The following is a 27,257-nucleotide window of genomic DNA, read 5'->3' as shown; positions in this document are numbered from 1 at the left end:
ATGACAATAAGGTAGAGAGGGTCAGTGAAAAAGAGGAAAACCCTTGAGGAGATGAATTGACACAGTGACTGCAACAATGGGCTCAAACATAGCAACGATTGTGAGACTGGTGCAGGACCAGGCAGTGTTTTGTTGTATTGCACATGGGGTCGCCATGAGTCAAAACCGACTTAGTGGCACCTAACAACGACATGAAACGTGTGTATGTAACTTTTTATAAGTCATTTTTGACCTTTTTATAAACAAAATAGTTAACAGTCAATGGTGAAATTAGACGGGGAAACAGGCAATTATAATAGTTCTATGAGAACCCTGTTTTTTATGAAGAGGAGACTCAGGTGATACCTCCCAGTGAAAAGAGACATAATGAAAAGACCTGAATGATAAGTTATGAGTTGGGGGGAGTAATTGTATTACATATATATGACAGTACTTATGTATTATTCAACATATCATCAGTATATAATTCACACTATATGGATCATATATGTTCTACATTATCTATATTATTACTTATGCATTATGTATAGCATACATGTATAATTATATGTTATATATTATACACTGTGTATTATGCATTAGGTGGGGTCCCTGAGTGGCACACTTAAGTGCTTGACTACTAGCTGAAAGATTGGCAATTCAAACCCACCTAGAGGCACCTCAGCAGACAGGCCTGGCAATCTGCTTCCAAAAAGTCAGTCTTGAAATCCTTATGGAGTAGTTCTACTTTGCATATTTATGGTTGTCCTGAGTTGGGTTCCACTCAGTGGCAACTAACAACACTATATATTATATGTGTTCAGGGTCAGTGTTTTTGTTTAATACTGTTATCTAATTTAGTTATGAATTTTCAGCTTGTTCCATATATACATACTATTTCATGTATCTAAATAGTAGCTTTATGTTAATCTTTTCTTTGAAAGTTAGCCTGAAATAAAATTTGGTATTCAGTTTATTCCCAGTCTACCTATATCTATTGATATTTCCTTTAAATAATGAAATAAAAATATTAGTTTGAAACTTTCAGTTTTATTCTTATTGAATTTATCTAAAGATCTTAAAGATATTTATTTGTACACAATACAAATCCAATATTTTAAAAATATTCTATGAATTATATCTATCGTGAGAAGAGTCCCAAAGCTTTGAAGTGATGCTTTTATATGGAGAAGAAAGAATATTAGCCCCAATTCCTATATTGTCAATCACTAGTTGTAGTGCCACAATATGCCTTATAATTACACTATACGTAAGTGTTTTTCGTGGTCACAACACAGCAAATTGAAATAGCCAGGGCGTGAATGAGTCAAAATTGGAAATGACCCCATGGTTGTCGTTTCATTTTGTCTGCAGGTGACTTTTGCTCCAGTTAAAAAAAAAAAGCAAAAAAACTTCTATTTGGAGAATGATGACTTATTTTCTGAAAGAGAGAGTAGGGGCAGTGCCAAAAGGGTACCCATCTTATGAATCTAGAAGTTATTTCTTTAAAAAAAAATGTATGCACCATAATACTTTCAAATGAATGTGCCTAACATATATTATTAGCTTTCCATCTATATTAGTTTGGGTTCCTTGGTAGCAAACCACTGGAACATTGACTCTGTGAGGCTTAAACCAAATAATGAACGAAAGTGATCCTGGGTAACTCACAAAATCACAGAAAAGCCACAGAACCCCGGCCTTGAAAGTTTAAGAGCCAGGAGAGCCCAATAAATTACTATCAGGTTGCCTAATCTCTCACTGTGTACTGTGCTTATTAATCTGCTTCAGATATAAATTTCTAGGAAAGAATATTTGATTGAGTAGAGTGTGATAGGAGGTGTTAAAATGAGAAAGATAATTGTCTAGCAAACAAGAGAGGTGTTGTTAAAACCAGGATAACAATACTGGACAATAAAAATTGAAAATTTTCCAGTGCATTAATTAGGATGGGGAAATATAAAGATGTTTAGATCATAACTACTTCAATTTTTCTTACTTCCTTTCCTCTAAATTGTCACTATTTATGTTAAAGGCCAGTAGTAAAATTCATTCATCAGCACAACATTCATTGATTCTGTATGGTTTACAAAACTTTATTTTAGAAAATTAGGGCCAGGTTCCTGATCTTTAGGAGCTCAAAGTCTATTTTTAAAATTATATACACAATTTCAAATAAATATGTTAAGAGGATGGGAAGACTTCATCTCACATGCTTTGGACATGTTATCAGGAGAGACAAGTCCCTGCAGAAGGACATCATACTTGGCAAAGTAGAGGGTCAGCAAAAAACAGGAAGACCCCCAATGAGATGAATTGACCCAGTCGTTACAACAATGGGCTCACTCATAGCAACAATTGAGAGAATAGCGCAGGACCGGGCAGTGTTTTGTTTTGTGGTACATAGGGTCATTATGACTCAGAACCAACTCAAAGGCACCTGACAATAATAACAACAAAACCAGTTGTAGAAACACATTGTAAAGGGAAATAAATTATCTCTTGAGTGAGGAATGAGTAATATATGACCTGTGTCTGGAGAAGTATGATATTGAGAGAAAAATGGGTAGTGGCAATGTAGCCTAGACCAGTATCTTCCAAGCCATTAAGTTATGCATGATGGTTAATTTTATGTGTGAGCCTGTCTAGGCTATGATTCTCAGTCATTTGACAGACACTGAACTGGTAGCTGTTCCGTGATGCAATGTAATGCAATGCAATGTAATGTAATCATCTTCCATGATGCAATCAACCAATTAGTTGAAAGGGGAATTTTCTTAGGGGTGCATTCTGCCTCCACAATATAAATGGAGAAACTCGCTCTCCCTCTTAACCCTTCACTCTTCTCATTGCCTGACCTCCAGATCTTGAGACATAAGCTTGCAAAAATCTCCAGCCTGCTGCCTGACCTGTGGATTTGCAACTTGCAGCTGCCACAATTTCCTGAGCCATTTCCTTGAAGTAAATCTCTGTCTGTCTGTCTGTCTCTCTCTCTCTCTAGCAACATGTAAAAAAAAAAAAAAAAAAAAATTGGCATAGTGGCACGACAGTACTTCGTGGGGGGGGGAGGAGTGGTTGGCAAACAGACATAGAAGGTGTGTGTTATTTGCATAAGAAATATGGTTTATGTCTCACTGTTTTGCTCCTCTAGAGAACTTGATTAAGGTTATTGGAACTTGGGAGAATAGTGAGAATTTCTGTGTAGCTGGTACGGGGGAAGTAAAATGAGTTGAGTTTTGGGTTTAAGTTAATATCAAATTTTCAATGGAACAATCTTCAGGAAGGTAATATATTAATTGTACTCAAATGACAGGTGTGATAATGTGTTTTAAAACGACTTCAGTATGGAATAACTGAGAATTTAAAATGTATCTTTGTACATATTTGTGTATTGGAATCTGGCTAAATATGTTAAATTTTACATATGCTCACTATATATACATCTTTTGATTTCTCTCTGTGTGTGTGTGTGTGTGATCATTCTCTCTGTCTCTCTTTTACTGCTCTGTCTTTGCTGAAAAATCTAAATGCAAATTTTCACAGTATAATTTTCCAGGCAAATACTTTTGAACAATTTATTTAATCTTTCAAATTTTCTATTTCTTTAACTTCTGTATAGAAAGAGTAACACTTGTCCCAGATTGGTACATAGCTCTGCAGTTGTAAATTAGTACAGAAAGGTAGCTAGTTTTTGACTGAATAAGCAAATGGGAAAAACAAAACAAGAACGCAATTCTGAATTTATCAACAGAGCTAATTACATCAAAGTCATGTTTTAAACTATGAATGTGAGTGAGGCTACATACAATATTTCTAGAGTATACATACAGTATTTTATAAAACAGGACTGATATGTATTTTATGTGTCTTTTATGCAGCTTGAATTTTAGTACAAAATCCCTTTATGTCTAGTCCAATGATTCTTAACATTAACAGCAATTTAGAATTGCCTGCAAAACCTGTTTAGAATACTTGAGCCTCATTCTCAAGGATTATGATTTAGTAGAGCTGGAAGGCAGTATAGACGTCTGTGTTTTTAACCACCTTACCAGACAATTTTGAGGTACAGGTTGAGAATTACAGCTGGAAGTAACTTACCTCATCTTCCTATGCCTTTATTTTTTGACATATACAACAGGTGCAGTGGTTAAGAGCTTGGCGGCCAACCAAAAGGTCAGCAGTTCAAATCCACCAGTCACTCCTTGGAAACCCTATGGGGCAGTTCTGCACTCTCCTATAGAGTCACTATGAGTTGGAATCCACTTGACAGCAACAGGTTTGGTTTTTTATTACTTTTTTTAATAGTCACCAAACATTTCTATTGAATTTGATAAAACCGTAAAAAATTATTTGAAAAGTTGAAAAGATTATTTTCAGAGTTTTGTATCTTAAGTGGTCTGATTTAAAATTTATTAATTTTCAAAACAGACTTTTTTTTAAAAGCTTCAGTAAAAAAAAAAAAATTTTTTTTTTTTTTTCAGTTAAAACAACAATTGATTTCGGTAGGCTTTTCTGTTATGTGGAGCAATTTTGAAGTTTCTGTGTGTTACGGGAATCAAAAACATCTTTAGAAATTCCACTTATAATACTTAACCCTTCATTAAAACATAAGTGGTGAAGTGGGAAATTGCACAGGAGATTATTGACGTGGACAGATGGATTTTCATTACATGCAGTAATGAACCACCATTTATATGCTAGCAATGGCAACACAGTCTGTCCAGAAGTTGGCAGCTTATCTATCTGTAAGGGAAACATATTTCTGCCAAGTATTATACCAAAACAAGGGCAAATAATATCTTTATGGTAATTGAGAAAATTTAAAGTGAGCATATTAACAGGAAAAATCATGATATAGTATCTAAAATAATTTCATTATGTATATACATTTGCTATTTACATTTAACATTTTTTTTAAGTCACAGTTCTGAAGGATTCAAATTAATCCAAATTACTTAAAGCAAGTTATACAGTCTTTATGAGGTAGACTATTATATTTTGAATATTATTAAGAATTAGAGTTGAAAAACAAATTTATTAGAGGGCCAGAAGATGAAGGTTCATTAGTATACATATCATATATCCTACATGTATCCTAGAAGGTTTTGGATTAAGTGCCAAAATTTCATCATTAAAGTTCAGCTATTTGCTAGAAATTTGAGTGAAATCTTAGAAGTCTGTGTAGACAAATTCCATTCACTTTAGATTTGGTCTAGGAACAAAATTATTTGGTACAAATGTGTTTTTATTATATGCACAGTATGCCTGGTAGAAATAATTCTACCCACCACAGTGTAAAAAGATGAACCCATGTAATGTTGTATCACAAATGGCAGGGTATTCCCATTCAGGCAAGTTTGGAAGAGAAGTGGAATGTTGTGTGAAAAATATGGACATAGGAAAGTAAATCAGATAATGTTTGAGCTTCAAGCATCCCTGGGAATTCACAGTCAATTACAATTCCTTGTCCTTGAAGAGTTGAAAGGGGAGCACATTGTCATTATGCAGCTGTAAGTTTAAGGCAATTTTTTTCTTACATGGATACACATATTTAAACTTTTTTTAACATTGTAAAAATAAAACTGAGTTAGTTTGGATTTTTGTATTTTAAGCATCAATTCCAGCATTAAAAGAAAAACACTGTAGTATCTCTATCTTTTTCCCCTTCCTTTTCTTTGTGGAATGAGATAAAAAAAAAAATAAACCATCAAAATCCAGTGCATTTCCTTACAATTATACCAAGGAGTGGGTAATGGGAGTAGTTTCCTGTAAGTGGTGTTTATGAATATTATAGTTCTCTGAAAATTTTCTGTGATATTACTGGGAGAAATGTATATTCACTTTTTAATTGTTGAAGCTATTTTGAATGAATATAAAGCTGTGGTGCATGGGGAACATCAGAAGGATAGCTTCCTATGAAGCATTTGTAAGCATGATTGTGGGTATTTATTTTTCCTTGTGGCTCAGTCTCTACACCTGACTCTCCTACCCCCTTGGAAAATCCATAAGCTACCCAATATACATTTAATAAATTGTTTTCCCACTTAAGTTGTCCAGAGTCAGTTATCCAGACTTAATTTATTTAAAAATAAAATCGTTAACTGATACATGAACATAGCTGCATTCATTAATATAGGCAGAAGGCCCTTTAGACCAAAACTTCCTGTCATCTTCACTCTGCTCTGAAGAGTCTGTCAAGCTTCTCATCTCTTCCCCACTGAGTTCATTATTTGCATATTTCTTTTATGGATTTCAAATAAAATTGTTTCTGTTATCAAAAGAATGATGATTTAGCTTCCTTATCCATTGTCGTTGCTGCTGACTTGATTCCAACACTGTGGACATTTATTTTAACTGCTATATATATATATATATATATATATATATATAATTACTTTTAATAATCTCATGAGTACAAATGTAAAGAAGGAATAGATTATAGGAAGTTCTGGAAATTTGAGAATGCATAGATAAAAAGGAGAGCTCATTTCTGTAGTTTCTGTTCAAGGGGGTCATCTGTGCAAGCAATGATTACTTTGGGTCTTAGGGTTTTTTCTTATAGGTAGTACATGTCAGTTTACGAAACATTCCATTTGAATTCTGATTCTCTAAACTATGCACTTTATTAAAAAAATCAAAACTTGAATTGTTTAGCTGGGGAAGATGAAAAGGAGAAAGTTGACAAAGGCAAGAAGAAGCTGTGTATTTACATATGCATTAGCATAACACAAATCACACTAGAAAACTGCTAAATGTCAGATGGAAGCACATTTTTAACTAAGACCAACAGCAGTTTTCCTCCTTTGTTCTTTTATCTTGCACAAACTCAAAATTAATGACAGAGATTAAACAAAATATTCTGTGGGGTTATTCTTTATCCTAGTTGATCTTTTTTCTTTTATGCTTGGCCAGCATGGGGAATGTCTGTATAATCCAGTGTAATGAAAATCAGTGTCTTCTGATTGCACATATTTTAAGGTAGAAATACTTTTTAGAAACTCTTCAAAGGAGTAAATCATCAAAGAATAAATATTTAACAACTATTCATCACATTTGGATTGTAAAATATAAGATATTGGCACTAGCATTACCGTATTTCCATAAGAATTGCTTAATGTGAAGCTGAGAAAATGGTGGCATAGACAGACACCTCACAATGTCCCTCTTAAAACAGTGACCCCAGAAAACAAATGAATCAGATAAAGATGACAACTTTGGAACCCTGAGCATCAAAGGCAAGGCTAAAGAATAGGACCAAGTGCCAAGTGGAAGGAGAGACTGTACAAAAGCAGTGGACATGGACAATTATAGATTGTCACAGCCTGCCAGCCAAATCCGCATAGTGCAGTTATATGAAGAAAAAGCTAGCAGCGTTCCCGGCTGAAGCCCCCATCACCTGGTGTAGCTGAACAGAAACAGCTGTGCACCCATGTCCAGAGCCAGCAGGAGTGCTCCCCACCTTGCAAAAGTTGAGTGTACTCACCTCCCCCGGCCTGTTACACTCAGCCCCCTGTGCTGGAGGCCTACAAACCTGCAGTGTCCTCCATCCTGTCACTCATCCCCCCCCAAACATGATTGCGGTCCAGCAGTACCACCACCACCCCATCCTTGAGCCAGGGGCCCACAGACCAGCAGTACCCATCTTTTTTTCAAGCACTCACACAGTGGACCTGCAGACCAGAGGTGCCCACCTCTTCACCCAGCCACCACTGCTGGGGCACATAGAATGATAGTGCCCACTTCAGTTAGCCACCTGCACTGGGAACCTTTGAACCAGCAGTATCCCCACTTTTTCCCATCCAGCCTCCCTAAGGGCCTGTGGATCAAAGGCATTCACTTCTCTACCTTGCTTCTACCACCAGTGGCCCAGGGCCCAGTGGCCCCCCTCTTCCACCCATCCAAATTTACAGGGCGCCTGAAGACTGTTGGCAACCTTTCTTATGCCCAGCAGCTTCTGCTGGGCCCTGCAGAGCAGTGTTGCCTCCTATTCCTACCAGCCACCTGCATCAGGGGCCCAAGGACCAGTGGTATATCCTTCCCCATGTCATGCCCTAGCGGACTAGGGCATCCCCTCCTGGTGGGCACCTGTTAACTGGTGGCATTCCCATTGCCTCACTCCTTGTACCACCCCCACCTGCAACCATAGGCTTGTGCCTGCTCTGACCACCCCCACGTAATCCTGCCCACCTTGGACCATTGGTGAGTGTTTCCGTCCCACCCACCCAGTGACCAGTGACACAGCTACTCTTGCCCCAATCACCCAGCAACCAGCAGTGCACTCAGACAACACCGAATCCAATGACCAGTGAGAATGCTACCTGCACTCACATCCAGGTAACTGGCCAGAGAGACACATCATCTCACCAGCAAAGCCAGCTAAATCTTCACCAGCCCCACAAAACCAGCAGAGACACCCAGTCACTGCCTCACCTGCATGAAGACAAATGGCAAAAGCTCCAGGGCAACCAGACTAGTGATCAGAGTAGTACACACAGCCCACCTTCTCAGATGTATCAAAACAAAACAAAAAATCAGGATGCATTAAACAAACTTACAATAAATAAATACAATAACACCTCAATACCTTGGAGACAACAGACATCAAAAGAAAGAAGCAAGACAATACAGCTTCAGCAGGTGACCAAAATAAAAAGAAAAAACAGACAACCTTCTGGAGGAAGATATGATAATGAAACTACCTGATAGGGAATTCAAAAGACTAATGTATTTGGCTTTCCAAGAGATCAAGAAAGATATCAAGGAAAACACAGACAAAATCAAGGAAAAAAAAGATGAAGGAATAGAAGAATTCGGGAAAACAATACAAGAACAAAACAAAAAAATAGACAATTAGGAACCATACATAAACAGCACCTAGAAATCCAAAATATTAACAATAAAACTTTGGAACTAGACAACTCAATAAAATGACATAGGAGCAGAATTGAATCAATGGAAGAAAGAATCAGCAAAATAGACAAATTCCTTGGCACCAATTTGAGGGGAAAAAAAAAAGAAGAAAGCCTAAGAACTATGTGTGACACTATCAAGAGGAAAAATGTACGCAAGATCAAAATTCCCAAAGAGGAGGCAAAACAAACAAAAATCGTATAGGAATTGTTAAAGATTTGCTGGCAAAAAACATCCCCTAGATGAGAAGATATCCATTAAAGGATTTCAACAAAGCCTGCATGGATGGACCCCAAACGAAAGTACCAAGATATATTATAATCAAACTAGGCAAAACCAAAGACAAAGAATCCTGAGAGCTACTTAGGGAAAATGAAAAATCACCTACAAAGGGGAACCAATACGATCAATCTCTGATTACTTGGCAGAAACCATGCAGGCAAGAAGGCAACTAGATGACATATATAAAACACTGAAAGAAAATGGTTGCCAACCAAGAATTGTATATCCAGAAAAATTCTGTGATGGTTAATATCGTGTGTCAACTTGGCTGGGCCATAATTCTCAGTGTTTATATGTGATCACTCCCATGATGGCATCTGCTGTGAGTAGCCAAACAGTTGAAAGGAAGTTTCCTGGGGTGGGGGGGGGGTCTCCATCCAAATAAAAGCAGACATTCTTGCTTTTGGCTGGCTGCCTCCTGTTCGTCTGACCTCCGGCTCTTGTGACGAGCTATCAGCTTATCTGCAGATCTTGGAATTTGTCGATCTTCACAGCCTGAGAGCAGGAGCCCTGCTCTCCAAACTGCTGATCATGTGTTCGCCAGCCCCTGCGGCTACATGAATTGAGAGAAGCCTCTATCCTTGTCCATGGACTTGGAACATTCCAGCCTCTGCAATCACGTGAGCTGTTTCCATGATATAAAGCTTTCTCTCTATATATTTATATACTGGTTTTGCTTCTCTAGAGAACCCAGCACAAGACATTTGGCATCGAGAGTGGTTCTAGAGAAACAAAATTGTAAAGATGAGTTTTCTAAATTGGTCCTCAAGTCTTGTTAGTCTTAAAGATGTTGATGACTCTGCTCCTAGCAGTAAAGAGGGCACTGCTAATGCATGAGGTGGTGATACAATTACACAAAATATCACCACCAGCAGATCAGGTATTGATGAAAGGCTCCAGGTGAACACATAAGTGATATCTTTCTACAATTTTGTCAGAATGCGAAGTATAAAAAACAAAAAAAGCCAAACCTAATGCTGTCGAGTTGATTCTGACTCCTAGTGACCCTATAGGACAGAGCAGAACTGCCCCATAGAGTTTCCAAGGAGCGCCTGGTGGATTCAAACTGCCGGTCCTTTGGTTAGCAGCCATAGCACTTAACCACTATGCCACCAGGGTTTCCAGGAAGTATAAGGAAGCTGGTTATTTGATGCTACTTTCACTAGACAAACTGGTGAAAAAAAGAGATGTGCTCAGGGCTTCAGAGTCAAAGCTCAAGTGCCTCATAAATGACCTTAAGTCTTCCACTTGTGCTTTGAAAGAAAGCCTTATTTCTTGTATTAACAGAGCTGAAATTGCTGAAAATGAAACCAAGAGCCTTATTGTAAAAGTGGCTGAATTACCATGGCACATCGATTGCCAGCCTTGAGAAGTGTCTGAAGTTAAAGTAACGGCATTGATTGGGGAGAAGTGGGATCCTGAAACTTGGGATGGGGACATATGGGCAGATAGTCAGGAAGCTGGATATGCTGAGCCCCTAAATTCCATTTAATCACTCCTGCCAGCAGAGCTACTATCCATCTGAAGAGATTACTTCATGTTCGTCTGCTAAACCACCCTGCCCAGGGAAACCATTAGCCCCTCCACTCCCATCTAACGAGATTAGCCATAGCCTAGCTGCCTCTCAAGAGCCCTTACCTGAGACATTGCCAGGGGCATCACCTGAGATAGATGCTTTACAAGACAATGCTGAATGTTCTCAAAACAATTCCACCCTACTGATCCTGTCTTCTAGACCTATAATTAGACTTAAGTTCCAGTGAGCCCCAAAAGGTGAAGTACAAAGTGTGAACCAGGAGGAGGTATGTTATTCTCCAACAGAAGTGCTTGAATTTTCTAATATGTACAAACAGAAACCTGGGGAATATGTGTGGGAATGGCTGTTAAGGGTGTGGAATAATGATAGAAGGAACATAAAGATGGATCAGTCTGAGTTATTGATATGGGTCCACTAAGTACAGATTCTTCATTCAGTGTTTCAGCTCGAGAAGTTAGGAAATGATCTTATAGTTTACTTGGATTGCTAAAGCATGAATTACGAGGTGACCTACACTAAAGCAAGGTGAAGAACCAGACTGCCTTAGTATACTGTAGAAGTAGGCATCCAAAGGCCTAGGGAAATTGGCATGCTAGAGTAGATTTATCACATTAGACCCACGAACCCACACATGGAATATCCATAGGACACACCTTTTACCACAACTGTGAGGTACAAATTTGTGAAGGGAGCTCCAACATCCTTGTAGATTGCTGTGATTGCTATTTTATATAAATCAGATTTGACAGTGGGAACTGCCATAATTGAATTAAGGCACCTAACTACAATGGGCTGATTGAACCCTGTGGTAGTATTGGCCAAGTGGCTGCACTCAATCAACAAAGACAAGTTGGGTGTGGTTACAGTAATGGACAGCAGAGTCAAAGCAGTAATCAGAACAGTCTGACTCATATGGACTCATGGTGTTGGCTACTTAGTCATGGTGTCCCTAGGAGTGAAATAGATAGAAAATCTACTAAATATGTACTTGTTCTATACAAATGGGTGAATTCTAGGTCAGGTGAACAGCAGTCTAACTCTAGGAGCCAGAATAGAGAATCACGGTCCCTCAATCAATTCCTGGATTTGAGCAAGTTTAAAGATCCACAACGCCTTGAATGAAGGGAAGACTGAGTCCCCTTGAGGAAGGACTCCAGTACACTGACAAAAATTTTTACTGCTAATCTCTCTCCCACCCTTCTCCGAAGGGATCTACAGCCTTTTACAAGAATGACTGTTCATTGGGGAAAAGGCAATAATAAGACTTTTCACAGATTACTGGATACTGGCTCTGAACTGACACTAATTCCAGAAGACACAAAATGTCACTGTGGCCCACCAGTCAGAGTTGGGGCATGTGGAGGCCAAGTTATTAATGAAGTCTTGGTTCATGTCCATCTCACAGTAGGTCCAGTGGGTCCCCAAACCCATCCTGTAGTGATTTCCCCAGTTCTAGAATGCATAATTGAAATAGATATACTCGGCAACTGGCAGAACTCCCATGTTGGATCATCAACAAGTAGAGTAAGGGCTGTTATGATAGGAAAAGCAAAGTGGAAGCCATTATAACTGCCACTACCTAGGAAAATAGTAAACCAAAAGCAATACCAGATTCCTGGAGGGATTGCAGAGATTACTGCCACCATGAAGGACTTGAAGGATGCTGCTGCGGTGATTCCCACCCCATCCCCATTCAACTCGCCTATTTGGCCTGTGCAAAAAACAGATGGATCTTGGAGAATGACAGTAGATTATCAAAAGCTTAAGTAGGTGGTGACTCCAATTGCAGCTGCTTTTCCAGATGTAGTTTCATTGCTTGAGCAAATTAATATATCTCCTGGTACCTGGTATGTAGCTATTGATCTGGCTAATGCCTTTTTCTCCATACCTGTTTTGAATGACCGTCGGTAGCAGTTTGCCTTCAGCTGGTAAGGCCAGCAATTCACCTTCACTTGCCTACCTCAGAACTGCATCAACTCTCCAGGTCTATGTCATAATTTAGTCTGAAGGGAGCTTGATCACTTTTCCCTTCCACAAGACATCACACTGGTCCATTATATTGATGACATTATGCTGATTGGACCTAGTAAGGAAGAAGTGTCAATGACTGTGGACTTATTGGTAAAACATTTGCGTGCCAGAGGGTGGGAAATTAATCCCACAAAAACTCAGGCACCTTCCACCTCCGTGAAATTTCTAGGGGTCCAAGTGGTGGGTCATGTTGAGATATTCCTTCTAAAGTGAAGGATAAGATATTGCACCTGTCCCTTCCCACAGCTAAAAAGGAAGCACAATATCTAGTGGGCCTATTTGGATTTTTGAGGCATCACATTCCTCATTTGGGTGTGCAACTCTGGCCTGTTTATCAAGTGGCTCAAAAACCTGGTAGTTTTTTTGTGGGGCCCAGAACAAAAGAAGGCTCTGCAGCAGGTTCAGGCTGCTGTGCAAGCTGCTCTGCCACTTGGGCCGTATGATCCAGCTGATCCAGTGGTGCTTAAAGTGTCAGCGGTAGATAGAGATGCTGTTGGAGTCTTTGACAGGCCCCTATTGGTAAATCATACCGCAGACCCTTAGGATTTTGGAGCAAAGCCCTGCCATCCTCTGCAGGTAACCACTCTCCTGAGAAACAGCTTTTGTCTTGTTACTGGGCCCTAGTAGAGACTGAACGCTTAATCATGGGACACCAAGTCACCATGCAGCCTGAACTGCCCATTATGAACTGTGTGTTGTCTGACCCACAGAGTCATAAAGTTGGACGTGTACAGCAGCACTCCATCTTTAAATGGACATGCTATATACAAGATTGGACCTGAACAGGACCTGAAAGCACAAGTAATTTGCAGGAGGAAGTGGCCCAAATGCCCATGGTCTCCACTCCTATCTCGTTACCTTCCATCTTCCAGTCTGCACCTATGGTCTCATGGGAGGTTCCTTATGATCACTTGACTGAAGAAGAGAAAACTCGTGCCTGGTTTACAGATGGTTCTGCAGGATATGAAGACACCACTCAAAAGTGGACAGCAGCAGCACTACAGCCCCTTTCTGGGACTTCCCTGAAGGACAGTGGTAAAGGGAAATTCTCTCAATGGGCAGAACTTTGAGCAGCGCACCTGGCTGTTCACTTTGCTTGGAAGGAGAAATGGCCTGATGTGCGATTGTGTACTGACTCATGGGCTGTGGTCAGTGGTTTGGCTGGATGATCAGGGACATGGAAGGAACATGATTGGAAAATTGGAGACATGAATTCATGGGGAAGAGGTATGTCTATAGACTTCCCTGAATGGGCCAAAGACGTGAAGATACTTGTGTCTTATATGAATGCTCACCAAAGGGTGACCTCAGCAGAGGATGATTTTAACAATCAAGTAGATAGGATGATATGTTCCATTGAACTGGAAGCTAAGAATGCTACCTGGCCATTTTGCGCTCCTTATGCCTCTGGATCAACAGGCAAAGATAGGAGTTACCGTACTGGCTAGTGTGATTGATTCTGATTACCAAGAGGAAATCAGATTGATACTGTATAATGAAAGTAAAGAAGAGTATGTCTGGAATGCAGGAGATTCCGCAGGATGTCTCTTACTACTACCATAATCTGTGATTAAAGTCAATGGAAAACTACAGCAACCTAATTCTGACATGACTTAATGACCCAGACCCTTCAGGAATGAAGGTTTATGTCACTCCACCAGGCAAAGAATTATGACCAGCCGAGGTGCTTGCTGAGGGCAAAAGGAACATGGAATGGGTGGTGGAAGAAAGTAGTTCTAAATATCAGTTATGGCCATGTAGCCAGTTGCAGAAACAAGGACTATAATTGTTATTTCGGCTTTATATGTGTGCATCAAATATTTTTATTTTCTTCGCTTATAAAATATAAGATGTAAATGGGCCTAGTGTGTTTTCAGTTGTACGCATGTTAGTTGTATCATGTTAGGCACAAGTATGACTTTATAATTGTCTTTATTCAGAGATTATGTGTGGTTTAAGGAGATGTGTACATGTGCCAAGTTGACAAGGGGTGGACTGCGATGGTTAAGATTGTGTGTCAACTTGGCTGGGCCATGATTCTCAGTGTTTATATGTGATCACTCCCATGATAGAATCTGCTGTGAATAGCCTATCAGTTGAAAGGGCGTTTCCTTGGAGGTGTGGCATGCATCTGAATATAAGCAAATATTCTGGACCCTGTGGCTGCCTCCTTTGCTTCTGATTGCCAGCTCTCGGGACTTGTGCTATCAGTTTATCTGCAGATCTTAGTATTCATCAATCTTCACAGCCTGAGAGCAGGAGCCCTGCTTCCAACCGGCTGATCTTGGGTTTGCCAGCCCCAGCGGCTATGTGAATCGATAGAAGCCTCTGTCCTGATCCACGGACTTGGGACTTGCCAGCCTCTACAATCACGTGAGCTATATTTCCTTGATATAAATCCCTCTCTCTATATATTTTTATACGCTTTACTGGTTTTGCCTCGCTAAAGAACCCAGCCTAAGACATTGTCTGTCAGTGCTGATGGCAAAATTAGGATATTTCCAGATAAACAGGAATTGAGAGAATTTGTAAAAAACCAGGCCACACTTACAAGAAATATTAAAAGGAGTCTTTCGGACAGAGAACCAACAACATCAGACAACAACCTGAGATTAGGACACAGAACAGCATCAGTCAGACACCAACATGGATAAAGAACTTTCAAAAATAAGACAAAGATAAAAGACTGAAAACAGAGAACCAGAGACATCAATTTGTAAATGATGGTATGAAAGCAAAAAGGGGAACTAAATGGAGTAGTTGTAGAACTTTCATATGGAAAGGAAGTCAGACAATATCAAGAAATAAAAGACTACTTTAAACTTAGGAAGATAAAAGTAAATTTCAAGGTAATCACAAAGAGAGTTAACAAACCTACTGATCAAAATAAAAAAGAAAACATAAAGACTCAATAACACACAAAACCAAAAACAACAAAAGAAATCAAAAAAAAATTCACAAACAAGAACTCAGCACAGAAAATTAAGAATAACAAAGAAACTGTTCAACACCACAAAACAAAACACGAAAAAGTGACAGCAGTAAACTCATACGTATTGATAATCACATTGAGCCTAAATGGCTTAAATGCACCAATAAAAAGACATGGAGTGGCAGAATGGATTAAAAAAAAAAAAAAAATCAATATGATGTCTACAAAAGACACACATTAGACACAAAGACATTAATAAACTAAAATTCAAAGACTGGAAAAAAAAATATATCAAGCAAAAGTAATGGAAAAAAAAGGCAGAAGCAGCAACATTAATTTCATATAAATTAGACTTTAAAGGCCAATTTTACCATAAAAGATAAGGAAGGACATTATATAATGATTAAAGGGTCAATCTACCAAAAAGACATAACCATAATAAATATATATGAACCACCAACAGGGCTCAAAATATATAAAACAAACTCTAACAACATTGAAAAGAGAAATAGAGAACTCCACAATAATAGCAGGAGACTTCAACATACCACTTTCAGTGAAGGACAGAACAACTAGAAAGAAGTTCAACAAAGATACATAAGATCTAAATCCCACAACCAACCAGTTCTACCCCACAGATGACATACAGAAGACTTCACCCAATGGCAGCAAAGTGCACATTCTTTTCCAATGCACATGGATCATTCTCCAGAATAGACCACATTTTAGGCCAGAAAGCACGCCTCAATAAAATTCAAAACATCAGAGTAATACAAGGCATTTTCTCTGATCACACTGCTGTAAAAGTAGAAATCAATAATGGGAAGATCAAGGAAAAGAAAAAATCAAATACAGGGAAACTGCATAATACCTTGCTTATGCATCACTGCATAATAGAAGAAATCAAAGATGAAAAAAAAAAAAATCCTAGAATCAAACAAGAATGATAATGCCACATACCAAAAACTTTGGGACACAGAGACACATTGCTCAGAGGTCAATTTATAGCAATAAATGCACACACACACACACACAAAAGAAGAAAGGGCCAAAGTCAAAACATGGATCGTACAGTTGGAACAAATAGAAAAAGAGCAGTAAAAGAAGCCCACATTCACCATAAGAAAGTAAAGAATAAAAAATTAAAGGAGAAATAAACAGAGCAGAAAAATAATAGAATCAAAAGACTAGAAGTTGGCTCTTTGAAAAGATCAATAAAATCGACAAACAACTAACCAGATAGACCAAAGAAAAGCAGGAGAAGCAGTATACAACAGCATATCAAAAAAAGTAATACATCATGACAAAGTGGAATTCATACCAGGTATGCAACTATGGTTCAACATTGGAAAACCAATCAACATAATCCACCACACAATATAAAATATAAGAAAAGAAGCACATGATCATCTCAATTGACACAGAAAAGGCATTTGATAAAGTCCAATGCCTATTCCTGACAAAAACTCTCACCAAAATAGGAATAGAAAGGAAATTCCTCAACCTAATAAAGGGCATTTATACAAAACCAACAGTCAAATCATTCTAAGTGGAGAGAGACTGAAAGAATTCTCCCTGAGAATCGGAACCAGTCAAGGATGCCCTTTATCACCACTCCTTTTTAACATTGTGCTGGAAGTCTTGGCTAGAGCAATAAGACAAGAAAAGGAAATAAAGGCATTCAGATTGGTAAGGAAGAAATAAAACTATTTATATTCACAGGTGATGTGATCATATATATATATATATATATATATATATATATATAGAAAATCCCAAAGATTCCACAAGAAAGTTACTGGAACTGATATAAAGATTCAGCAAAGTAGAAGGATAAAAATCATTTGGATTCCACTACACCAACAAAGAAAACTTTGAAACGGAAATCAGGAAAACAATATCATTTACAATAGTCCCCCAAAATATAAATTACTTAGGAATAAATCTAACCAGGGACGTAAAGACCTATACAAAGAAAACTGCAAAACACTGCTGCAAGAAACCAAAAAAGACCTGCGTAAATGGAAAAATATACCACGCTTATGAACAGGAAGACTTAACATCATGAAAATGCCAATACTACCCATAGTGATCTATAGATATTATGCAATCCCGATCCAAAGTCGAACGACATTTATTAACGAGATGATAAAACTAATCACCAACTTTATACAGAAAGGGAAAAGGTCCTGGATAAATAAAGCATTATTGAAGAAGAAGGACAAAGTAGGAGGCCTCATACTACCTGAACTCAGAACTTACTATACAGCCAACGTAGTCAGGACAGCCTTGGACTGGTACAGTGACAGATGCATATACCAACAAAACAAAATTGGGAACCCAGCTGTAAATCTGTCCACCTGAGAACAGCTGATCTTTGACAAAGAGCCAAAATCCATTAAATGGGGAAGGGACAGTCTCCTTAACAAACAGTGCTGGCAAAACTGGATGTCCGTCTATACAGAAATGAGACAGAACTGTCTTACACCATACACAAAAACTAACTCAAAATGAATCAAAGACCTAAATATAAAACGTAAAACTATAAAGATCATGGAAGACAAAATATGGACAACACTATGGGCCTTAATTTATGGCATAAATATAATACCAAACATAGCTAAAAATGCACAAAAGAGCAGAAGATGAACTAGATGAATAGGACCTCCTAAAAATTAAACTTATGCTCATCAAAAGACTTCTCCAAAGGAGTAAAAAGAGAACCTACAGACTGGGAAAAAAATTTTGGCTACGGCGTATCTGACAAAGGTCTAATCTCTAAAATTTATAAAAAATACGATACCTCAACAACAAAAAGAAAATAATCCAATTAAAGAATGGGCAAAGAACATGAACAGACATTTCAACAAAGAAACCATTCAATGGCTAACAAACACATGAAGAAATGCTCATGATTATTAGCCATTCCAAAAACCAAACCTGTTCCCTTTAAGTCCATATCAACTCATAGTGACTCAATAGGATAAAGTAGAACTGCCCTGTAGGGTTTCCAAGGAGTTGCTGGTAGGTTCACACTGCTGATCTTTTGATTAGCAGTTGTAGCTCTTAAACACTTCACCACCACGGCTCCAATTAGCCATTGTTGTTGTTAGGTGATGTGGAGTTGGTTCCGACTTATAGCAACCCTGTGTATAACAAAACGAAACACTACCTGGTCCTGCACCATACTCAAAATCACTGTTATGTGTAAGCCCATTGTTGTAGCAACTGTGTCAGTCCATCTCATTGAGGGTCTTCCTCTTTTTTGATGATCTTCTACTTTACCAAGCATGATGTCCCTCTCCAGGGACTGATCCCTCCTGACAACCTGCCCAAAATATGTGAGAAGTAGTCTTGCCATCCTTGCTTCCAAGGAACATTCTGGTTGTACTTCTTCCAAGACAGATTTATTTGTTCTTTTGGCAGCCCATGATATATTCAATATTCTTCTCCAGCACCACAATTCAAAGATGTCAATTCTTTGGTCTTCCTTATTCATCATCCAGCTTTCACATGCATAGGAGGCGATTGAAAATACCATAGTTTAGGTCAGGTGAAGCCTAGTCTTCAAGGTGATATCTTTGCTTTTCAACAGTTTAAAGAGGTTTTTTTTCCTGCAGATTCACCCAATGAAGTGTGTCTTTTGATTTCTTAACTGAGGTTTTCATGGGTATTGATTGTGGATCCAAGTAAAACGAAATGCTTGACAACTTCAGTCTTTCCCCATTTATCATGATGTTGGTTATTGGTCCAGTTGTGAGGATTTTTGTTTTCTTTATGTTGAGGTGTAATCCATTCTAAAGCTGTGGCCTTTGATCTTCATCAGTAGCGCTCAAGTCCTCTTCACTTTCAGCAAGCAAGGTTGTGTCATCTGCATAAGGCAGGTTTGTAATCAGTCTTCCTCCAATCCTGATGCCCTGTTCTTCTTCATATAGTCCGACTTCTTGGATTATTTGCTCAGCATACAGATTGAATAAGTATGGTGAAAGGATACAACCCTGACGCACACCTTTCCTGACTTTAAACCACTTAGTATCCCCTTGTTCTGCCCAAACAACTGCCTCTTGATCTATGTACAGACCCCTCATGAGCACAATTAAGTATTCTGGAATTCCCATTCTTTGCAATGTTATCCATAATTTGTTATGATGCACACAGTCAAATGCCTTTGCATCATCAATAAAACACAGGTAAACATGTTTCTGGTATTCTCTGCTTTCAGCCAGGATCCATCTGACATCAGCAGTGATGTCCCTGGTTCCATATTCTCTTCTGAATCTAGCTTGAATTTCTGGCAGTTCCCTGTTGATATACTGCTGTAGCCGCTTTTGAATGATCATCAGCCATTAGAGAGATCCAAATCAAAACTGCAGTGGGATACTATCTCATGCCTATAATATTGGCACTGATCAAAAAACAGAAAATAATTAATGTTGGTGAGGTTGTGGGAAGATTGGAACTCATACACTGTTGGTGGGAATATAAAATGGTAAAACCACTGTGGAAAACACAGTGGCACTTCATTAAAAAAATAGAAATAGAAGTACCGTATGATCTAGCAATCCTACTCCTAGATATATACCTGTCTTAGTCATCTAGTGGTGGTATAACAGAAATACCACAAGTGGATGGCTTTAACAAAGAGAAATTTATTCTCTCACAAACTAGTAGGCTACAAGTCAAATTCAGGGTGTCAGCTTCAGGAGAAGGCTTTCTCTGTTGGCTGTGAAGGAAGGTCCATATCATTGATCTTCCCTTGGTCTGGGAACATCTCAGTGCAGGAACCTGGGATCCAAAGGATGTGCTTTGCTCCTGTCACTGCTTTCTTGGTGGTGTGAGGTCCCCATGTCTCTCTGCTTCTTTCTTTTGTATCTCCAAATAGCTTGGCTTAAGACACTATTTAGTCTTGTAGATCTCATCAATATAACTGCCACCAATCCATTTCATTACATCATAGTGATAGGTTTTACAGCACATAGGGAAATCACATCAGATGACAAAATGGTACACAATCATACAATAATGGGAATCATGGCCTAATCAAATTGACACATATTTTTGGGACACAATTCAATCCATGACAATATCCTAAAGAAATCCAAGCCATGACACAAATAGACATGCACACTCATGTTCATTTCAGCATTATTCACAATATCAAAAAGAAACAAGCTGAGTACCCATCAACAAATGAATGGATAAACTAACTGTGGTACATACAAACAATGGAATATTACACAGCAATAAAGAATAACAACAAATCTGCAGAACATCTCACATCATGGATGAATTTTCAGGACATTACGCTGAGTGACCACCATTTCAGAAGGTAGCATGTGATCAAGAACAAATAGTCTTGAAGAAAGAAGTCCAAGCTGCCCTGATGGAATTGGCAAAAATGAGGCTCCAGGAATTGACGGAATACCAATTGAGATGTTTGAGCAAACGGATGCAACACTGGAAGCACTCACTTGTCTATGTTAAGAAATTTGAAGACAGCTACCTGGCCATCTGACTGGAACACTAACAAGTTTGTGCCCATTTCAAAGAAATGTGATCCAAATGAATGTGTAAATTATTGAACGGTATCATTAATATTACATGCAAGTAAAGTTTTGCTGAAGAGAATTCAAAAACAGCTGCAGAAGTAGATGGACAGAAAGTCAAGCCAGATTCAGAAGAGGACATGAAACAAGGGATATCATTGCTGATGTCAGATGGATCCTGACTAACAGAGAATACCAGAAAGATGTTTAACTTTGTTTTATTGATTATGCAAAGGCATTTGACTTTGTGGATCATAACAAATTATGGATAACATTAAGAAGAATGGGAATTCCAGAACACTTAATTGTGCTCATGAGGAGCCTGTACATAGACCAAGAGGCCATTGTTCCAACAGAAAAAGGGGATACTGTGTGGTTTAAAATCCGGAAGGTGTGTATCAGGGTTGTATCCTCTCAACATATTTATTCAATCTGTATGCTGAGCAAATAATCCAAGAAGCTGGACTATATGAAGAGGAATGTGGCATCAGAATTGAAGGAAGACGCGTTAACAACCTGCGATATGCAGATAACACAACCTTGATTGCTGAAAATGAAGTGGACTTGAAGCACTTACTGATAAAGATCAAGAACTTCAGCCTGCAGTATGGATTACATCTCAACATACAGAAAACATAAATCCTCACAATCAGACCAATAAGCAACATCTTGGTAAATGGAGAAAATATTGAAGTTCTCAGGGATTTCATTTTACTTGGATCCGCAATGAACACCCATGGAAGCAGCAGCCATGAAATTAAGTGATGTACTACATTGACCACATCTGCAGCAAAAGACCTCTTTAAAGTGTTAAAAACAAAGACTTCATCTTAAAGCCTAAGGTGGTCCTGACCTAAGCCATGGTATTTTCAATCTTCTCATGTGCATGCCAAAGCTGGACAATGAGTAAGGAAGACTGAAGAAGAATTGATGCCTTTGAATTATGTTGTTTGTGAAGAACATTGAATATATGGTGGACTTTCAGAAGAATAAACAAATGTGCCTTGAAAGAAGTATAGCCAGAATGTTCCTTGGAAGCAAGCGTGGTGAGACTTTACCTCACGTACTTTGGACATGTTTTCAGGAGCGTCTAACACCTGGAGAAGGATGATGAATATTGGATGAGACTATTATTATTTAAAAAGAAAAAAGAAAATGTTTACCCACAAAGGAAAAAAAAAAAATTATTCGATGGTTACCAGGAATAGGAGGGGAAGGGAGAAAAAACTGCTAGCTTTTTTGATAGAAGATAGAAGACACATGTTAATATTGGAGAAGGGAAATGCAGTACACAATATGGGGAAGTCAGTACATGACCAAGGAAAAGGAAAATACTAAGAGGAACACAAGAGTAAAGGGCAACTATGGTAATTACTGTAACAGAGACAATCCTGAAATGATAGTATTAACAAATAAAAATTTACAAGTGGATACATAGGTAGATAGATATGCTGAAGAGGTGTCAGGTTGTGTAAGTTAGCACACCCACCTGCAGATGTAGATTTGGTTGTGGATATTTCTACATAGTTGTAGGTTCTGCGTGTATATCGATATAGACAATAGTGCACACAAGGGGCACAGTCGTGGAAAATTCTTAGACATAACCAAACATCTCGCAGGATGACATTCATAGGCTTGAAGGCAATGATCTGTAGACCTGGGGGTCGTCTATGTCAATTGGCACAACATAGTTCATAAAGACAATGTCAGGCATCCTACATTAGTGAGTAGCGTCTTGGGTTTTAAAGGCTTTTGAAACCGTCTGAGATACAACTATTGGTCACTTCCTGTCTGGAGCAAAGGAGAGTTAAGAAAACCAAAGACTCCAGGGAGCAATTAGTCTAGAAGACTAGTGGACTGCATGAACCACAGCCACCACAACCCCAAGACCAGAAGAATTAGATGATACCCAGCTACCACTACTGACCACTCTGACTGGAATCACAACACAGGGTTTCTGACAGAGCAGGAGAAAAATACAGAACAAAACATCAAATCCACAACAGAGACCAGACTTACAAGTTTTACAGAGACTAGAGAAACCTCTGAGACTATGGCCCTAAGACATCCTTCTGTCCTGGAACTGAAGCCATTCCTGGAGACTACCTTTTAGCCAAACAATGGATAGGCCCATAAAATAAACAATAACCATTGAAAGGAATGTGCTCCTTAGAACAATCAATTATACAAGATCAAAAGTACAACATTTGCCCAAAAGCAAAGATGAAAAGGCAGGAAGCAGTAGAAAATCTGGATGAAAGGAAATGAGGAAGCCAGAACAGAAATGAGAAGAGTGCTGACACAGAGTGGGGAATGCAGCCACTGTCTTGGAACACTTATGTACAAACTATTGAATGGAAAACTAATTTGCTCTGTAAACATTCACCTAAAGCACAGTAAAAATTAAAAAAAATATTTGCTTAGTGTGAAGCATAACAAAGCAACTTACTTTAATGATTTAAAATTATTTGTTATTATTGATTAGTTACCTCTCTTTTGTTTAACCAAATTAGCATATAAAAGAAAACAATAAGTTCATAAATTTAAAATATTTTGTGAAACATTTTGCAAATTGTTTTCATAGTGTAGAGGGAAAATCAATTCTAGTAGTAGATTTTCTCATTAAATAATAACTTTATATTTTTTTCTAATTCCTTATTGACGTTTTAAGCATAAACACTAATCTGTAATCAAAATAGGAAAAAGTATATATGGGAAGTTTTCTTTTTGCTAAAGAACTGTATCTGTTCCTCTAAGATTATTTTTATATTGGTCGGTAGTATTGACTATGCTTGTGTATGATCACAGAGAGAGCAAGTATAACTGCATTGTTAGAGATCTATTGGTTGTCTTTTACTGAAGAAATTTGTCTCATCTTGTGTCCTTCTTAGACTTTTGTATCTCACAAAACATGTGAGACCCTCCAACTCCTAAACAAAATGTTAAAATAACAAAAATAAAACAAATTAATTTCATATCTATGAGCAACATCATCTGTGGATTTGGTAGAAACGATAAGATTTGATGGTTATCTCTCACATTCAACCATTTCTGGTTTCTTAAGACAGTAACCTTCAAATTTTCTAGCCAAATAAGCAATTAGAAATACATAATGTAGTGGATTGAATGGTGGTCTACAAAAAGATATGCTCCCGAGAACATATGAATGTGACCTTGTTTGGAAAAATGATCTTTGCAGATATAATTAAGGGTCTTGAGATGAGATCATCCTGGATGTAATAACACATTAGATTTAAAAAATGACTCGTAGTTGGGATGATGTGTTACTTTGACCTAGAAGGTGTTTCTCAAGTGTAAAAGAACGATATGTGTCACAAAGTCCAATTTTACTTTGCAGATGTGGTGTTTAAAAGACACATATGTCAGTGATGGAACACACATCTTCCACCAAAGGGGTGAGCACCTCCATGAATAGCTGCTTCTCGGAGGACATGAAGATGTACCTGGTAACAACTTTGACTGAACTCTGGCATAAGAAATACCCCGCAGATGTTCTTCCTGGCTGCCCATGCCCTGACACTGCATGGTCAGATTTCCTGGTTGGCATCCCCCATAAGGAGCCCTGGTGGCATAGTGGTTAAGAGCTTGGCTGCTAACCAAAAAAAAACCAGTTTGAATCCACTAGCCACTTCTTGCAAGCCTATGGGGCAGTTCTACTCCATCCCATATGGTTGTTATGAGTTGGAATCGACTCAACAGCAATAGTTTTGGTTCTTTTGTTTTGTTACCCCCGTAAGTGCTAATAAACTGCTATGCATCGTTTTTTTACATGGGTAGACCTTTTGCTTTTTACCTTCCTCAGATCATGAGAGGAAAAGCTCTCTGATCAGGTAACTCAGCCTTGATCAACAAAAACACAGGATTACCTGCATAGGGCCTGAATTCAATGACATGTGTCCTTATAAGAGACAGAAGACGCCAATGAAGAGGAGAAGATGCACAGGGAAGAGGATAAAAACCATGTGAAGATGGGTGTGGGGATTGAATTTATGCAGCCAAAGGATGAGGAACACCTGGAGTCACCCAAAGCAGGTAAGAGTGAGGAAGGATTCCCTTCTACAGCCTTTGGAGGAAGTGTGGCCCTGTGGACAACGTAATTTCAGAGTTTTGACTTCCAGAATTGTGTGAGAATTAAATTTCTGTTCTGTTAAGCAATTGAGTTTATGGTGACTTGTTATGGCAGTCCTAGGAAACTAAAACAGGCACTATACCTAGCACATACAAAGACACTCACACATACACACAGACATTCCACATTTTATGTAATACACAATACCCTTATATAATGGAAACAAGAGTTACACAAAGTAACATGTACTTTTATTATGTGAAATGCACTCTGATGTTCCCCCCCCATAATACTTTATTAAAAACTTAATTGGGATCAATTGATTTCATAGCCCAATAATAGGTACTACCTGTGGTTTGAAAAATGACTTTCTGAAAAGACTACAGATCAAGACCTATTACTGGATGTACTACTCTCTATTTTTAAATATTTCTCAGTGTGTATCTTCTATTCTGGCAGTGAGAAGAAGGATGGCTCACTCTCCCTTACGCATTATTCTGGTTAAGTCCATACCTCTTTTTGAGTGGGTATATTTCAGATCAGCAACCTGAAGATTTCTAAGAGCGTATGTGTGTTATTCAGCCATCTATACCTTGTGATAGCAAGATAAACATTATACTAAAAGTATAGTTAAAATAAATAAATAAACAACCTGGGTTCCAGGCTATATATTGATTAAAAAATTTAGTGATATATTCTTATAATCTCCTTCTTTAAATAGTTTAATGTTATTAGATGCAATTTTCCTTGGAATTTTCATGACATTCACATTGGTGTAGGGCAATGTCCACTGAGCTGCTTATATATTCCTTTCTTTTTTTCTTTCAAAAGTCTCTTCATTCCAGGTGCCAATAGGTGTTACTCTAATTAACTGTTTCATTGCTGGATATCATAGGCTACCAAATCCCTGACTCTCATCACCAACTGAACTTTCACTGTCTTCACCCCCAATTTTGCTGATGATACATTTCATTTTTCCCCAATTTCCCTCAGCGCCTATTGCTTGCAATTGACTTCAGGGTATCAGTTTTTATACTAGCAAAGACGAGTCTCTTTCACTGTAATAGGCCTTAATTCAGTATTTCTATAATAAGTGACTAGTTTAGAAAAACCAAACAAACAAACAAAACATAGCCACCAATGTGTTACAGAGTCTTTACTTGGCTGTAATCTTTGCAAAAGTAGGTTGGTAAACCTTTATTCTGTGGCACCACTGGGTAGGTTTGAACTGCCAACCTTTAAGTTTCTAGTTGAGCACAAACATCTTGTGCCACCTAGGGGCCTTTTGAAATAAAAGTCATCTCCAAATCTGGTTTTACATCATGCTGCTATTAAATTCAAAGAAAAGCTAATATCTTAACTTTTGTCATCTCTTTTTCTGTAATGGTTATAGGAGAGTTTAATGTAATCGCTGAATCATGTAAATATTGAAATCATGAAAATAACCAGCTAATACCTTCAATATTTAACCAACTCATTTTTTTAAGGATGACCTACAAATAATATTAATTAATTAAAAAATGCAGCTTAATTGCACATGTATTTAAAAAATTCTACTTTAAGTATATAAATGGATGAAAACCCTGGTGGCTAAGTGGTTAAGTGCTACGGCTGCTAACCAAAAAGTCGGCCTATTGTAATATACTGAATACTGGATAGTATTTCTCAGCATTTTGGGGGAAAATTATGGATTGTGGTGCCTTTACATGCTCAGATGACACTCTCCTGATAGATACAGCTCATGCCATATCTATCAAACTAGTACCAAAGACTATTTCTCTTATAGAGAGGAGGTGACAGCAAGTCATCAGATGGTTCAAGGGCAGATCACCCTCAACTCATTTGTATCTGTGCTCCTAAGGGATAGTATGATGATCCCTTTGATGAGGAGAAAAGTTGTCTTACACTGTAGCAGTGGTGGTAGCAAGAAAGGAATTCTGTACTCTGTTG

General features: G+C 38.2%; 1 protein-coding gene across 1 annotated transcript in view; it reads left to right on the top strand.

Moving 5' to 3' along the window:
* LOC126077516 (uncharacterized) overlaps window positions 1-26,007 on the top strand; it is a 121,886-nt gene extending 95,879 nt beyond the window's left edge. The window contains exons 6-7 of the mRNA XM_049887055.1: window positions 4,118-4,255; window positions 24,576-26,007. The gene's annotated coding sequence lies outside the window, so the exon portion shown is untranslated. The remainder of the gene's footprint in view (window positions 1-4,117; window positions 4,256-24,575) is intronic.
* The last annotated feature ends 1,250 nt before the right edge of the window (window positions 26,008-27,257 follow it).

Source organism: Elephas maximus, chromosome 5, assembly GCF_024166365.1.
Source record: "Elephas maximus indicus isolate mEleMax1 chromosome 5, mEleMax1 primary haplotype, whole genome shotgun sequence".
NCBI classification, from domain to species: domain Eukaryota; kingdom Metazoa; phylum Chordata; class Mammalia; order Proboscidea; family Elephantidae; genus Elephas; species Elephas maximus.
The sequence above is the reverse complement of the archived record's forward strand: the minus strand, read 5'-3'. Positions and strand labels throughout refer to the sequence as shown.